This window comes from Ursus arctos, unplaced genomic scaffold (genome assembly GCF_023065955.2).
Source record: "Ursus arctos isolate Adak ecotype North America unplaced genomic scaffold, UrsArc2.0 scaffold_4, whole genome shotgun sequence".
Lineage (NCBI taxonomy): Eukaryota > Metazoa > Chordata > Mammalia > Carnivora > Ursidae > Ursus > Ursus arctos.
The window spans coordinates 91,418,169-91,432,044 of NW_026623056.1; positions in this window are offsets into that span (position 1 = coordinate 91,418,169).

Genomic DNA, 13,876 nt, shown 5'->3' on the forward strand with positions numbered 1-13,876 from the left:
ACTTACTCTCTCAGTGTCTGCGGGTCAGATATTCAGGCCTAGCTGAGACCTCTGGCTCAGGGCCTCACAGGCTGCGCTTTGGGTGTCGGCCACGAAGGAATCAATGTGAGCACCTGACTTTTCCTTCCCTGCCCACAGACAGCCGGTCCACAGCCGTGATGGTGGGACCCGGACCTTGATGGTGGCGGCTGACAGCCCTTCTGAGTTCCCATCCTGCCTACAGCAGAGGTCGGTGCCAACCGGCGTCCTGGAGACACGTTGATTCCACGGGATTCCTTCCGTTACGAAGGGACAGAGTCACACGGTCCGGGGCTGGACGTGCCTTCCCCCCAAGCCTGCAGCCACTGGCCGCACCCACTTGTGAATTCACAGAATGCATCATTCAGTGCATGGGATATGTCACAGTGCGTTCTAGGGCAAGGCTACGTAACCCTGTGCAGGGACCTCCCCTCTCTTCCCACGGGCCCGGAGCAGGGGCTTGGCAGACTGCAGTCCCTGCTGAGCCTCCCGTGGCTGGCCTGCGCCTCGGCGAGCCCTAAACCAGAGCAGTGGTGGTCCCTCCTCAACCAAAGTGCCCACGTCCAGACACCAAGCAATAGAAGCTGGAGAGGCTTCTCTCACCATGAAAGGCTGTACCTCCTGGAAGAAATTTTGCTTCCCAGCCCCATGACCATGGCCTCCGTGGGCGGGAGTGCCGTTGCCCATGACGGGCTGGCTTCCACTCGGAAACAGGCTCCTGGGCCCACCGGACTGGCAGTGGGGGGTTGCCCTTTGGCCTCTTCCTGCCCCGAAAACAGCAGGCAGAGGAGGAAGAGAGATGGAGGGGACTGGTCCTGACCACCCAGGGACACGGGGCTCCTGCCACACAGCGGGGGCTGGAGGACGGTGCTTGCAGCCCAAGGGAGGAGGCACAGGGCCTTGTTAGGACTTCTTCACCCCGGGCTGTCTCCAGGCAAAACGGAAGCACCCCACTACGTGCAAGCGCACTTGCGGACCTGGACTCGCGTCCTATAGATGTCAGGATTTGGGTCACCCGAGCCGGTGAGCGACCACGTCCACGTGAACTGAGAGCGGGTAACAGTGGAAGAGGAAGTGGAAAGGAAGCTAGGACGACCGACCTCGACCTCCTGACCAGCAATCAAAGCACCGCGGAGTAGCTACCCCTTACGTAAACTAAAGAAAATGTCAGTAAATACGTAACCGATTTCCGGGAGGTGCAGGTATTCCTAAGCCTTGTTACAAGAAGAGAAATCGTCTACGTGTGTGTAACTCTGTAGGTTGAGAACACATTTCGCTATGGAAAATAGTTTAAACTTTGGATATAAAAATATTTTTAAAATACCAAGTTTATAGCATATAGGGTGAACAAAGTTTAAGAACATCACGACAGAAACATCCCACACGAGTTGACTCTAAAACTCTGGAGCTCCACTAGACAAAGGAGCAGAGACACAAACACAAAATTCTTAGAAGGCAACAGGTGAGTGCCTAAGCATGACAGGAAACGGGAGAAAAATAATTAGCAATCAAAGAAATAATTTAAAATGACCATAGTATTTTAATTCCTAGGAGGCCATGGTTGGGGCTGGATACTGGCGTTCGGAGCCCCGATCCCCGGACGGGGGTGCTGTGCCCTGGCCTCGTCTCTGGGAGCAGGATGGTGGCTGCCCGTGCGGGGCCAGCTGGAAGGGAGGACGGTGTGCAGAGCCTCCCCATTCTCACCGTTTCTGTTCCCTCCACGAGCAAGTCTGCATCTCACTGGCATCCACTGCATGGGCCCCTGGGATTTGGGGGGTGGGATGAGGCTTCAGTGGGCAGGAATGTGTGGCTTCGCTCTGTGGGGCTGTTGAAATCTGCGAGATAACAGACACCTCACGCCTGCTCCAGATCTGTGTTTGACTTCAGGGATGGCGTGAGGAAGCTGGTCTCGGGGCAAACACGTCGGGGCGTGGCCCCAGGGGAACCCTCCAAGGTCAAACACCCACCCACCCCGCATGACTGGCTCACCCACTGAGGGGCCAGGGGATCTCTCCCCTTTCTTTTTGGATAGAGCAAAGTCATTGCAGTTTACTCATAAAAATACAGGATTTTCGATTATAGTCAGTGATGCTCATTATAGAAACATTTCAGGGGCGCCCGGGTGGCTCTGTCACTTAAGCATCTGACGCTTGGTTTGGGCTCAGGAAATGATCTTGGGGGCATGGGATGGAGCCCTGTGTCAGATTCCTTGCTCAGCTTGGAGTCTGCTTGAGATGCTCCCACTCCCTCTGCCCCCCTCCCCCTGCTCGTTCTCTCTCCCTCTCAAATTAATAAATACACCTTAAAAATAAAAACATTTCAATGACCAGGAAAGCAGAATGCCAGGAAACGATGAGACGCACCGTCTCACCACTCAGTGATACCCACTGCTGTTTCTCCTTTGGTCTTCCTCTTGCTGCTGAGTTGCTCAGAAGCCATTTCATCTTGTTCCTTTCGTTTAACACCACAACATGAAGAATCGCCGTGTTATTACAACTTCCATAAGATAAGCTAGGGATGGCTGCAGAAGGTTACATCACGCAGCACTAACCAAACTTTGTTAATGATTTTTACACTATGGGTAATCTGGGTTGTTGACAATTTTTCACGGTTACTAGAATTTCTTTCACGAACATCTTCATGCAAAATGATCTTTCTGTGCTTAGGATTGTTTCTTTGGGGCACCCCTAAAGCGGATTTACTAGGTCTGAGGGTGTGCTCTTTCTGAGATGCCTGATACAAAGTCCCACACGGACTTCCACAAAGGGGATGCCCCTTTCCCCTCACTCCGGACCTAGGTGTCCCTTCACCCAACTGCCAGCAGCACTGCACCTTCTGATTAAAAACCAAAGTCTGGCAATGTGACTGTCTTGCCCCGCTGGCACCCCCTGGCATAGCCCCGCTCCAGCTGCCACCATCTCGCTCTCAGAGACGAGGCCAAGGCTTAGCACCCTCTTTCCATGGAGCAGGGCTCCAAACGCCAATATTCAGCCCAACCACGGCCTCCTAAGAATTTAAAACTAGCAGTGAGAGATGGAGAGGATGACACCTAGTCCGTCGCTTCCGAGCCACCCCTGCCAGACTCCCCGACTCAGCCAAGCTGCAGGTGACCCTCCCCCCTGCAGCTCAGCACTAATCAGGTCTGCTCCTCCCAGCAGCACTGCTCCTCCCAGCAGATGAGTCTGGAGTTCATCTGCTGATCATTCTGCCAGGTTCCAAGGACCATGGGCTAAGTGGGCCCTGAGCACTCCCCCATTCATCTGCAGCTTGGTCCCTTTGGTGAATAGACCGGGCCAGCCCCTCCTGCGGTGCTGACTGCACCCCTTCCTTCCTCCTGCAGGCCGCCATCCACCATGTCCCCCCCACCCAGCATGTCCCTACCAGCCCCCGATGGAGCCCTGCGACACAGCCCTCTGATCAGCTTCAGTCCACGCCTACCCCAGACTGAGGTGTACGGGCTCCTTTTTTATTTCACGCGTGAGGATTTTCTATCTGGCCCGGACTGATGGTGAACAGTCCCTGCTCCTGTCGAGCAGGGAACAAGGGGCATCACATGCGAATTACTGGGTGAATTCACTCATGTGAATCACATGTGATTACATGTGAATCACATGTGATTACATATGAATGGGGAGCTTCCCAAGGACGGCGGTTCTGGTCCCTGCTCTGCCCTGAGGCCGCTGCCCTATGCTATTTAAAAGTCCCAGAGAGGAAGGCAGGGTGGAGAAGAGGCCAGAATGTCCCATCGTTCAGAGACAAGTCACGACTGACTAACAGGGAGACTCGTTTACTGGACAATCACCCTGGAGTTGGTCTGAAGATCCTTAGTCAACTTTATTTCCATCTTATCCCTTCAATGTATGTCTTCCCTTGGTTATTTGCTTCTTTGAAGTATGGTTACCGAGGGCCGGGCCCTATAACGCAGGCAGATCTGATCCCATGGTCACGGTTGAATTATGATGCACAAAGATTGTGGTTCTTGGACCAAGTCCTAGCTCATTGGTTGTGTCCTTACCTGGGCCTCGTGTCCCTGCTGGCCTGGACTTCGCAGGGCACGGAGGCCCTGACCACAGTCTGGCACATGTCGGAGGGCTTGTGGGATAGGCCACCCCTCTGAGCTAGTCATCAGTGTTCCAACTTCTGTGAGCCCCTCACACCTGCTGGAACAAAACCGAAAACGTTTTACCACTTTTATTACATTACAGTTGTTACTGGAAGTTTATGCAAAACCAAACCACAGAAGTGATCCCCCAGCAAGGATCCTGTTTCCTCTTCCTGACAACACTGAGATCTAGCCCAGGCAGGTTGCAAGGGAGGGCTCTGGGGCGTCGGGGTGGGATGGAGAGAATACCCAAGCCCCCTGGCCGGGCAGCGGTGCGGGAGGCTGGAGCCGGCCCACACGCACTGTTTGTGCCCCACGAGTGCACTGCTCCGCGGCAGGCACGGGGGCGCCTCACGGAAGCACGCTGACATCACGTGCCAGTCACACTCCCAAACGCAGCCACATAAAGAGCGAGCCGGCTCGGGCCACTGGGCAGCCTTCTGCCTGGTGTCACCAGCAGTGTCAACATGAGTGACCCCTTTTTACAAATATAAATGGGAAGCCATTCAAGGGTCTCCCCATATTTTTGTCTCTTCCTCACATTCTTGGATGTTTTCTTCAACAGCAGAGAAAGGTGGTGGCCGAGTTATCGGGCTCAGGGTCACACGCAGCCCAGGTCCCTCGTGTGACACTCACCCCTGGCACTGAAAGCAGGGGACAGCTTCATGTCCACGCACTTGTCTGTGAAGTTGTGTTTTCAAATCCCTGCTTCAAAAAAGTGACGTCATGGTTCTTAAGTGTTCCAATGGAAAGTTTAGACGGTTGCCCTGCAGGTCCACCCTTCACCTTCTTCATGTTTCCACGTAAGGACATAATGAAAAGAGATTTCAAAAACATGTCAACGAGGGAAGTCGGTTTCTGAGACCCGTGGACCTGGCCCTTCCTTCCAGAGTCGGCACTGAGGACCGCGTGATGAGGAAGCTGACAGTGGTTCCGAATAAAAAATGTGCTGGTTGTATTCTCCAAATTTTTATGCAATTATGTAGATTCGAAACTTTATTTGGCATTTTAAGATTTTGAAATTATTAGTTCTTCCCAAGAAGCAGCCTGAATAGACAAAACCAAAACCACTAGAGCTGAAAGGAGGAATGGATTATCATTGGGGACCACGAGACCCCCTCCCAGCAGCTGATAGAACTACGTCTCAGGGAATCGGCAGGGTGGGGGATTGGAGCCACACCCCAGCAACAGGACTAGCTGGTACTTGCAGGACATGCCACCCAACAGTATCAGGGCACACACGTTTTTGAAGGGTCCGCGTACATTCACCAAGATAGACCATACACTGGCCCATAAAATAAATCCAAACAAATCTAAAAGAATTTTTTTTTTTTTAATCACGGAAGGTATGTTCTCTGACCATAATGGAATCAAATGAGAAATCAACAGCAGACAAGAAAATCTCTAAACACATAGAAGTTAAATCACACGCTGCTAAATAATCCACAGGTCAACAAGGAAGTTTCAAAAGAAATTTAAAAGTACATAGAACTAAACGAAAATGAATGCACGGCACACTGAAATGTGCGGGACTCGGCTAAGGCAGAGCTTAGGGGGAGATCTGCTCATTAACTTACACTAGAAATGAGGAAAGTTCTCAAATAAAAAACTTGAGTTCCGGGGCGCCTGGGTGGCACAGCGGTTGGGCGTCTGCCTTCGGCTCGGGGCGTGATCCCGGCGTTATGGGATCGAGCCCCACATCAGGCTCCTCTGCTATGAGCCTGCTTCTTCCATTCCCGCTCCCCCTGCTTGTGTTCCCTCTCTCGCTGGCTGTCCCTATCTCTGTCAAATAAATAAATACAATCTTACGGGGCGCCTGGATGGCTCAGTCATTAAGCGTCTGCCTTCGGCCCAGGGCGTGATCCTGGTGTTCTGGGATCGAGCCCCACGTCAGGCTTCTCCGCTGGGAGCCTGCTTCTTCCTCTCCCACTCCCCCTGCTTGTGTTCCCTCTCTCGCTGGCTGTCTCTCTCTGTCAAATAAATAAATAGAATCTTTAAAAAATAAATAAATAAATAAATAAATAAATAAATAAATAAAATCTTAAAAAAAAAACAACTTGGGTTCCTACCTCAAACAATTGAAAAAATAAGAGCCAAATAAACCCAAAGCAATGAGAAGGAAGGATATAAGTGCAGAAATCAATGAAACTGAAAGTAGGAAAACAGAAAAAATCAATGAAACAAAAAAGTTAGTTCTTTGAGAAAAATCAATGAAACTGAAAAACTTACAGCAAAAGTGACAATTAAGTAACCTCAGAAATGAAACAGATATAACTACAGACCCTACAAACATCTAAAGGATAATAAGGGAAAACCATGGGAAACTTTATGTTCATAAGTGTGAATACTTAGAGGAATGAACTAATTCCTAAAAACCACCAACTACTAAATTCAACTAACATGGAACAGACAATTGGAATATTCCTACAAATATCAGAGAACTTGAATTCACAATTAAAAATTTCTAAGAAAAAAAAAGATATTTCCACTTAGTTTTAAAAGAAGAATTAATGCCAATTTACACAATCTCTTCCAGAAAATGAGAGAAGGACAAACATTTCTCAGCTCATTTTATGAGGCCAGTATTACCCTGATACCAAAGGCAAAGACAACACACACACACACACACACACACACACACTACAGACCAATATCTCTCATGAACTTAGATGCAAAATTCCTGAGTGAAATAGTAACAAACCTAAGTCAACAATATAAAAAAAAGAATTATGCACCGTGATCAAATAGGGTGTATTCCAGCTATGCGAGGCTGGTTCAACATTGGAAAGCAATCAGTGTAATCCATACTATCGACAAGCTACAGAAGAAAAATCATATGATTCTATCAACTGATGTGGAAAAAAATATATGACAAAGTCCAATAGCCATTCATGACAAAAACTCTTAGCAAGTTAGTAATTAATGGGGAATTACCTCAACTTGAAAAAAAAATAAAGCATCTACAAAACACCTACAGCAGACGTTGTACTTAAAGACCTGCTTTCCCCCTAAGACTGGGAACAGACAAAAGCGTCTGCTCTCACCACTCTTATTCAACACAGTCCTGGACATTCTAGTGACTGAAACGGGGAAGAAAAAGAAGTAAATTGCATACAAATGAGAAGGGAAGAAATGAAACTGTGATCCCCTAGGTATAAAACCCCAAGGAATCCACACACAAACTCAACTCTTAGAAATGACAAAAGACTTCAGCAAAGCCACAGGATACAAGATCAGCCACAAAAATCAGTTATATTTCTACTTACTATCAGTAAACATGCAGAAACTGAAATTAAAAATGCGACACCATTTACGATCACTCAAAAATGGGCTACTTCAGTATAGGATCTGTGTGCTGGATGAAAGAAATCAAAGCTCTAATAAATAGACATACTAGGTTCATGGATTGGAAGACTCAACATAGTAAGGATGTCAATTCTCCCCAAATGATCTATAGGTTTATGCAATCCCTATCAAAATCCCAGCAAAATGTTTTGTAGTAATAGATAAGCTTATTTTAAAATTTGTAGGGAATGAATAGACATTTTTCCAAAGAAGAGGTACAGATGGCCAACAGGTACATGAAAAGATGTTCAACATCACTCATCATCAGGGAAATGCAAATCAAAACCGTGATGCGATACCACATGATCAGTCAGAATGTCTAAAATTAGCAACACAGGAAACAACAGGTGTCAGCAAAGATGTGGAAAAAGGAGAACCCTCTTCACTGTTGGTGGGAATGCAAATTGGCACAACCAATCTGGAAAACAGTATGGACGTTCCTCAAAAAGTTAAAAATAGAACTACCCTACCACCTAGGAATTGCACTACTAGGTATTTACCCAAACTATACTAAAATACGTATTTGAAGGGGTACGTGCACCCCAATGTTTATAACAGCATTATCAACAATAGCCAAACTATGGAAAGAGCCCAAATGTCCATCGACTGATGAATGGATAAAGAAGATGCAATACACATACACATACACACACACACACACACACACACACACACACTGGAATATTACTCAGTCATCAAAAACAATGAAATCTTGCCATTTGTGATGACATGGATGGAGCTATAGTATATTATGCTAAGAGAAATAAGTCAGTTAGAGAAAGACAAATACCACATGATTTCACTTATATGTGGAATTTAAGAAACAAAACAGATGAATGTATGAGGGGGAGGAGAAAAAGAGAGAAACAAACCATAAGAGACTGTTAATGATAGAGAACAAACTGAGGGCCGATGGACGGAGGTGGGTGGGGGATGGGCTAGATGAATGACAGGTATTAAGAAGGGCATGTGTGATGAGTACTGGGTGCTAGGTATAAGTGATTAATCACTATATTCTACTCCTGAAACCAATATTACACTATATGTTAACTAACTAGAATTTGAATAAAAATTTGAAAAACAAAAACAATGACAACGAAACAAAATAAATACAATTTGTATGGAAAGGCGCAAGTCCTAGTTTAGTTAAAATAATCTTGAAAAAGAACAATAAAGTGAGAGGCAACACTCTACCTAATAAGTCTTACTATGTAGCTAAGAGATCAAGGCAGTGTGGTGTTGTCAGCGGGACAGACGCAGAGACCAACAGGACAGAGACCCCAGAAATAGACCCACGTGAATATGCCCAAATGATTTTTGCAAAGGCGTAAAAGCAATTCAACAGAGAAAAGCCAGCCTTTTCAGTAAGCTGTGCTGGAGAAATTGGATGTCCACAGAGGGGGAAGATGAACCTACACCCAGACCACACAACTTAACTCAAAATCCATCCTAGGATTAAATGTAAAACATAAAACTATAACTCCCTCAGGAAAAAAAACATAAAGATCTTCGAGACCTAGAACTAGACTAGGAGTTCTTCCACCTCGTGCAATGGATCCTACACATAAGAGAGAAACTGATCAACTGGACCTTACCAAAATTAACTTTTGCTGTGTGAATGCCCCAGTGGGAGCAAACATTTGCAAACTACATATCCAACAAAGGGCTTCTTTCCAAAATATATGAAGAACTCTCAAAAGTCAACCGAATGAAACAATCCGATTAGAAAATGGGCAAGACACACGAACAGGCGTTGCTCCAAGAGGAAATGCAGATGGCCGACGAGCACGGGAAAAGATGTGAACATCATTGGCCATTAGGGAAATGCAGATTAAAGCCAAGGAAATATCACTACTCACCTATCAGAACAGCTGGAATGAGAGGCTGTGACAGCTCCAGAGGCTGACCATGGCTGGGAAAACTGGAGTCCTCCCCCATTTCTGGTGCGTGTGTAAAATGGCAAGAAAGAGTCCCACGACTTCACTGTGTGTGCATGGACGGCCTCACCAGCAACCCGAGAGAAATACAGACCGTATGGTTCCGTGACACGATATCTGTGAAATGATTGTACTTTGATGGGAGAACAGATCGGTGCTTGCCTGGGCTTGGGACACGGGGAGGCTGGTGCATTCACGAGGGAGTGCGGTGTGGTTTTAGAAGGGTAACAGGGGATCCTTGCGGCCATGGAGTTCTCGGTATCTTCCCTATGGTGCTGGGCACACAAGTCCCACAGGCTCTACACAGATACACAGTAAGGTGCACACACATGCGTGTGCACACAGAGACAGACATATAGTATGACAGACATACCGCACACACACAGGTACACAGTGACACACACTGCATTCGCACACACACACATATATACACAGTTACACACACCATACCACCCACATATACACACTTAAATATACACCACATACACACACAGACACACACCATACCACACCCACAGAGACATACAGAGACACACACCATGCAACACACACATACACTTACACATACCACACACATACACACACACAAACCACACATACACACCATACTATACACATGTACACAGTGACACACACCCCATACACAGATACAGACTTATACATAGTTACACACCACCCACATATACACACTTACATATACACCACACACACAGACACATACCATACCACACCCACAGAGACATACAGAGACATACACCATACCACACACACATACACTTACACACATACCACACACACATATACATAGTTACACACACACAGAGATACACACAGACACACACACACACACAGGGTTCAAGTGAGACTGACCAAGTCTGGATTAGACCAGTGGACCGTACCGCTGTCCACACCCGGCTGGTGCTGCTGGACTGTGTTTTGCGAGCTGTCCTCATTAGGGAACATGGGCAGGTTCCCGGAGACCCCTCTCTGCACTGTTCCCCTGACCGCATGTGACTCCTTCACCATCTCACTAAAAACTTCAATTAAAAAAGTAGTCGTCCAGTAAGAATGTTTCTGAAATCATAGTTTTTGTGACCATATCAACCAAACAAAACTTCAAGAAGTCATTTTGAAGGTTATTTTCCTCAACCCCCCTCTCTGAGGCATTGGCAAGGGCTCCTCTCCTGGGGGTGTGGGAGGTGCCGGGAAGGATAAACCGAGTGCCCAGCCCTTCCCCCACCGGTGCACTGACGGGGGCCCACGCAGGGGCTCTGCCTGAGTCTAGGGGAGCGCTGGGGCCGTGGAAGTGCTCCCACTGTTTCACAGCCGCAGGCCTGAGTCCCGCAGGGAATGAGATGGCTTCAGGCTCTGCGATCTCGCTTAGGGGCCCAGATGTGCCCGCCCTGCGGCTCTGAGTCCCGGTGGGGTTCAGCAGGTGTGGCTGCCCGAAGCAGCTCTGGATCTGGTCTGGCAGCAAGCAGCCCTCTGGCAAGCCAGGAGGCGAGTGAGATGTGTCACCAAGGTCAGGCCAGGATCCAGATTCTGGAATTTTCCAGTGACTAGGAGGAGTAGGTGGGAGGGCTGCCTTCCCAGAGCCCCACCTGGTGACCAGGCCTGGGAAGTTTCCAGGTCTCTCTAGAAGAAGGTTCTCTGAGGGTGAGAGTGATAAACCAGTTGCCGTCTGGACCCGGGGATGGTACCCGGCTTCTGTCCCTTCCCTTCCTTGCTTTTCCTTCTGATGCCTCCAGGAAGTGGGCACGAAGTTTAAGTTCTGTGTTAGGGACCATTATTATCACACAAGTCATGGTGTGCCCCCGAGAACACCATGTGTGGGACGAGGAGCTCGGCAGGTGCCGTGGTGTGTGCATGGGGGCTCCGCGGACCTCAGCTCTTCCCCAGCCCCCCTCGTGGCTCCCACCTTACCAGGGAAAGCAGGGAGGGTAGAAACTTCCAGCGTGCACGAAAGATGAAAGAAGGGGGAAAGTCAAAAGGACCCTGATGGAGAAAACATGGCAGACTCCTCCCCAACTCCGAAACCCTGACGGCAGTGCTTGTGGATGAATTTAAAGACCAGCCTATCGTTTTCTCATTCTTTACGAAAATCCTCGATTTCCTAATTTCTCATCCTTTAGTGACATCACTTTGACCTTTTTTCTGTGACCGAGAGTTTGAGATGTAGTTTTTACGATTTTGATCCCTTGAAGGCAGCACAGAGCCCCGGATAGAAACTGCGTTACGGCGGGTTTCAATTTTCACACACCAAGTAGTTGTGTTTGTACTTTTAAGGGAAGAAATGTGGAAGCTTTCTAAATAAATCACTATTTGCGAGTATGAACGCAGTCTTCGGTTGGCTTTCACCTCCTCCCCACCAGGGAGGTGCTGGTTTATGGAACGGCGGGTTCCGAGGAAGTCCATTCAGGCGGCAGGCTTGGGATCGTGCAGCCTGTGCTCATGACGCTGGGGGGGGGGGGGGGGGGGGCTGGGCACACACCGGGGACCGACGACCCTGCCCCCGGAGAGCCCTTGGCTTAGAAAGAGACACGGGCTCGAAACAAGTGGTTTCCGTGCCACGTAAGTGTCAGCGTACCTGTGTCATCTCACAGAAACTGGCACGCACGCACACACACCTCGCGTCACGGCAGCCCGAAGAACGACCTCTCTGTGGGTCCGTGAATTGGGGGAAAATTCAGAGTGTGTGGGAGCCCCAGAAGAACACAGGTGTCCCCGGAAGTGGCTCACGAGCAGTTGATTTGGCCAGGGCTCTAGTACTGAGCTCAGCCGGGCACCGGTGTAGACACAGGGGACCTCGTGCCCAAGCCATGGCCATCACGATGGCAGCACGCTTAGTGAGACTTCCTCTCCTTCATTCAGGGTGGGGGGTGGGGAGAAGGTGGCCCAGTGAGTAGATGTGTCTGAAGTAATTGATTTGAAGCCCGTGTTTAAGATGACACAGCAGGAAGTCTGTTCTTGTTGGTCGTTACTGGATCTCTGTGTCACCGGTGAGACCCTGCGCCTCCCCGCGCGGCGGGCTCCCCCAGGAATCTGCATCTGTCCACCTGGAGGGAGTGGTCCTCACGCACGCATCCAACCCCGGGGTTGCCCTTCCGGGCATCTTGCAGCCGAACCAGCCTGTGGGCATGGAGGCCCTGGCAAGCGCGCCCATACCTGGAACTTCCTTGACCAGCACTGGGTCCCGGGCTGGTCTCTGTGACGGGCTGAAGGTTTGCACACCCACCCCTTGCTTGTGTGGCCTGTACCGCTGTAGGCAGATTCCCCACGTGTGAGTTGGAGAAATGAGACTTCTGGGAGCACCCTTGGATCTAGAACCCCTCCTCTTAAAAGAGGGAGGCAAGTGTTCACAGTTTTGGTGGCCAAGTTGGCATTTAAGTTGTTGACTGGTTTATAACACTCATTTTACCAAATGTTCTGCATACTTTTAGGTCTTCTATAATGCTTTTTAAAATGTCAAAATGTAGCCATATCAAACACGAAAGCACTAAGAGAGAAGGAGCCATGCCCATGGCACTGTCCTGGGCGTCCGGGTGCAGGTGTGGGCGGCGGGTGCGGGTTCTCTACCCCACGTGCACGCCCCGCACTTGTTTCCACGGGTCAAGCCGCCAGGGGAAGCAGCCCACCTGCCCTGTGGCATGCGCTCGGAGCTGTTTCTCTGGCGACAGGTTAGCAGGACCCCAGCCGGGACTTTCTCTCCTGGCTCCCACTCTAGCCGGCTGTTGGGCATGACATGAATGGGAAGCTATAGCCACGGAAAAAAAGGAACCAAACGGCAAAGAGCGCCACCCATGAACCTGCGTCTGGAGCCAGCAAAGGCCTCCACGAGGACCAAACACTCGGAGGGGAGGGAGCAGTCAACCTTGACTTTGAATGACTGATGTGTCTCCAATGGGTTCAAACAGGTGGGGCCAAGTCTCTTTTGACTCAAATGCCAACAAGGGCACTTTGCAGATAGTTAAATGCATTAATTCCTGCTGGTACGATGTGCCTGGTACAAACCCCGAACGCCCTGCTGGCCTGACGTGTGGGCTTGGGAACATCTCTCCCGCTCACACCTCAGGTTCCTTATCTGCAGGAAGGGCCTAACGGGAGTTCCTGTCTCAGAGGGTCGTTGTGACAGTCAAACAGTGCACACAGGAAATGCCGGAGAGCCGTGCCAGGCGCATGATACACGCTGATTACCTGCCTGTCGTTAGCATTACTCAAGACCTTGTGAAAGATTGTAAGACAGCAAATATTTCCTCACACAATTCAGTAGTAATTAAGGAAGAGTGCAGTCTCAAGAGCTGGCCAAGGGCCCTCAACGGAGGTTGTCGCATACGGAGTCCTCCATTTTGCACAACTTGGAGTTCCCATGCATGAGCCACCCCTACTTTCAAAGAGACCTGGGCAAAGCCACTTAAAATAAAAAGGGTCTTGTCACTTTCTGATACGTGGGGATCTGGGTGGCGAGTCCAAGCTG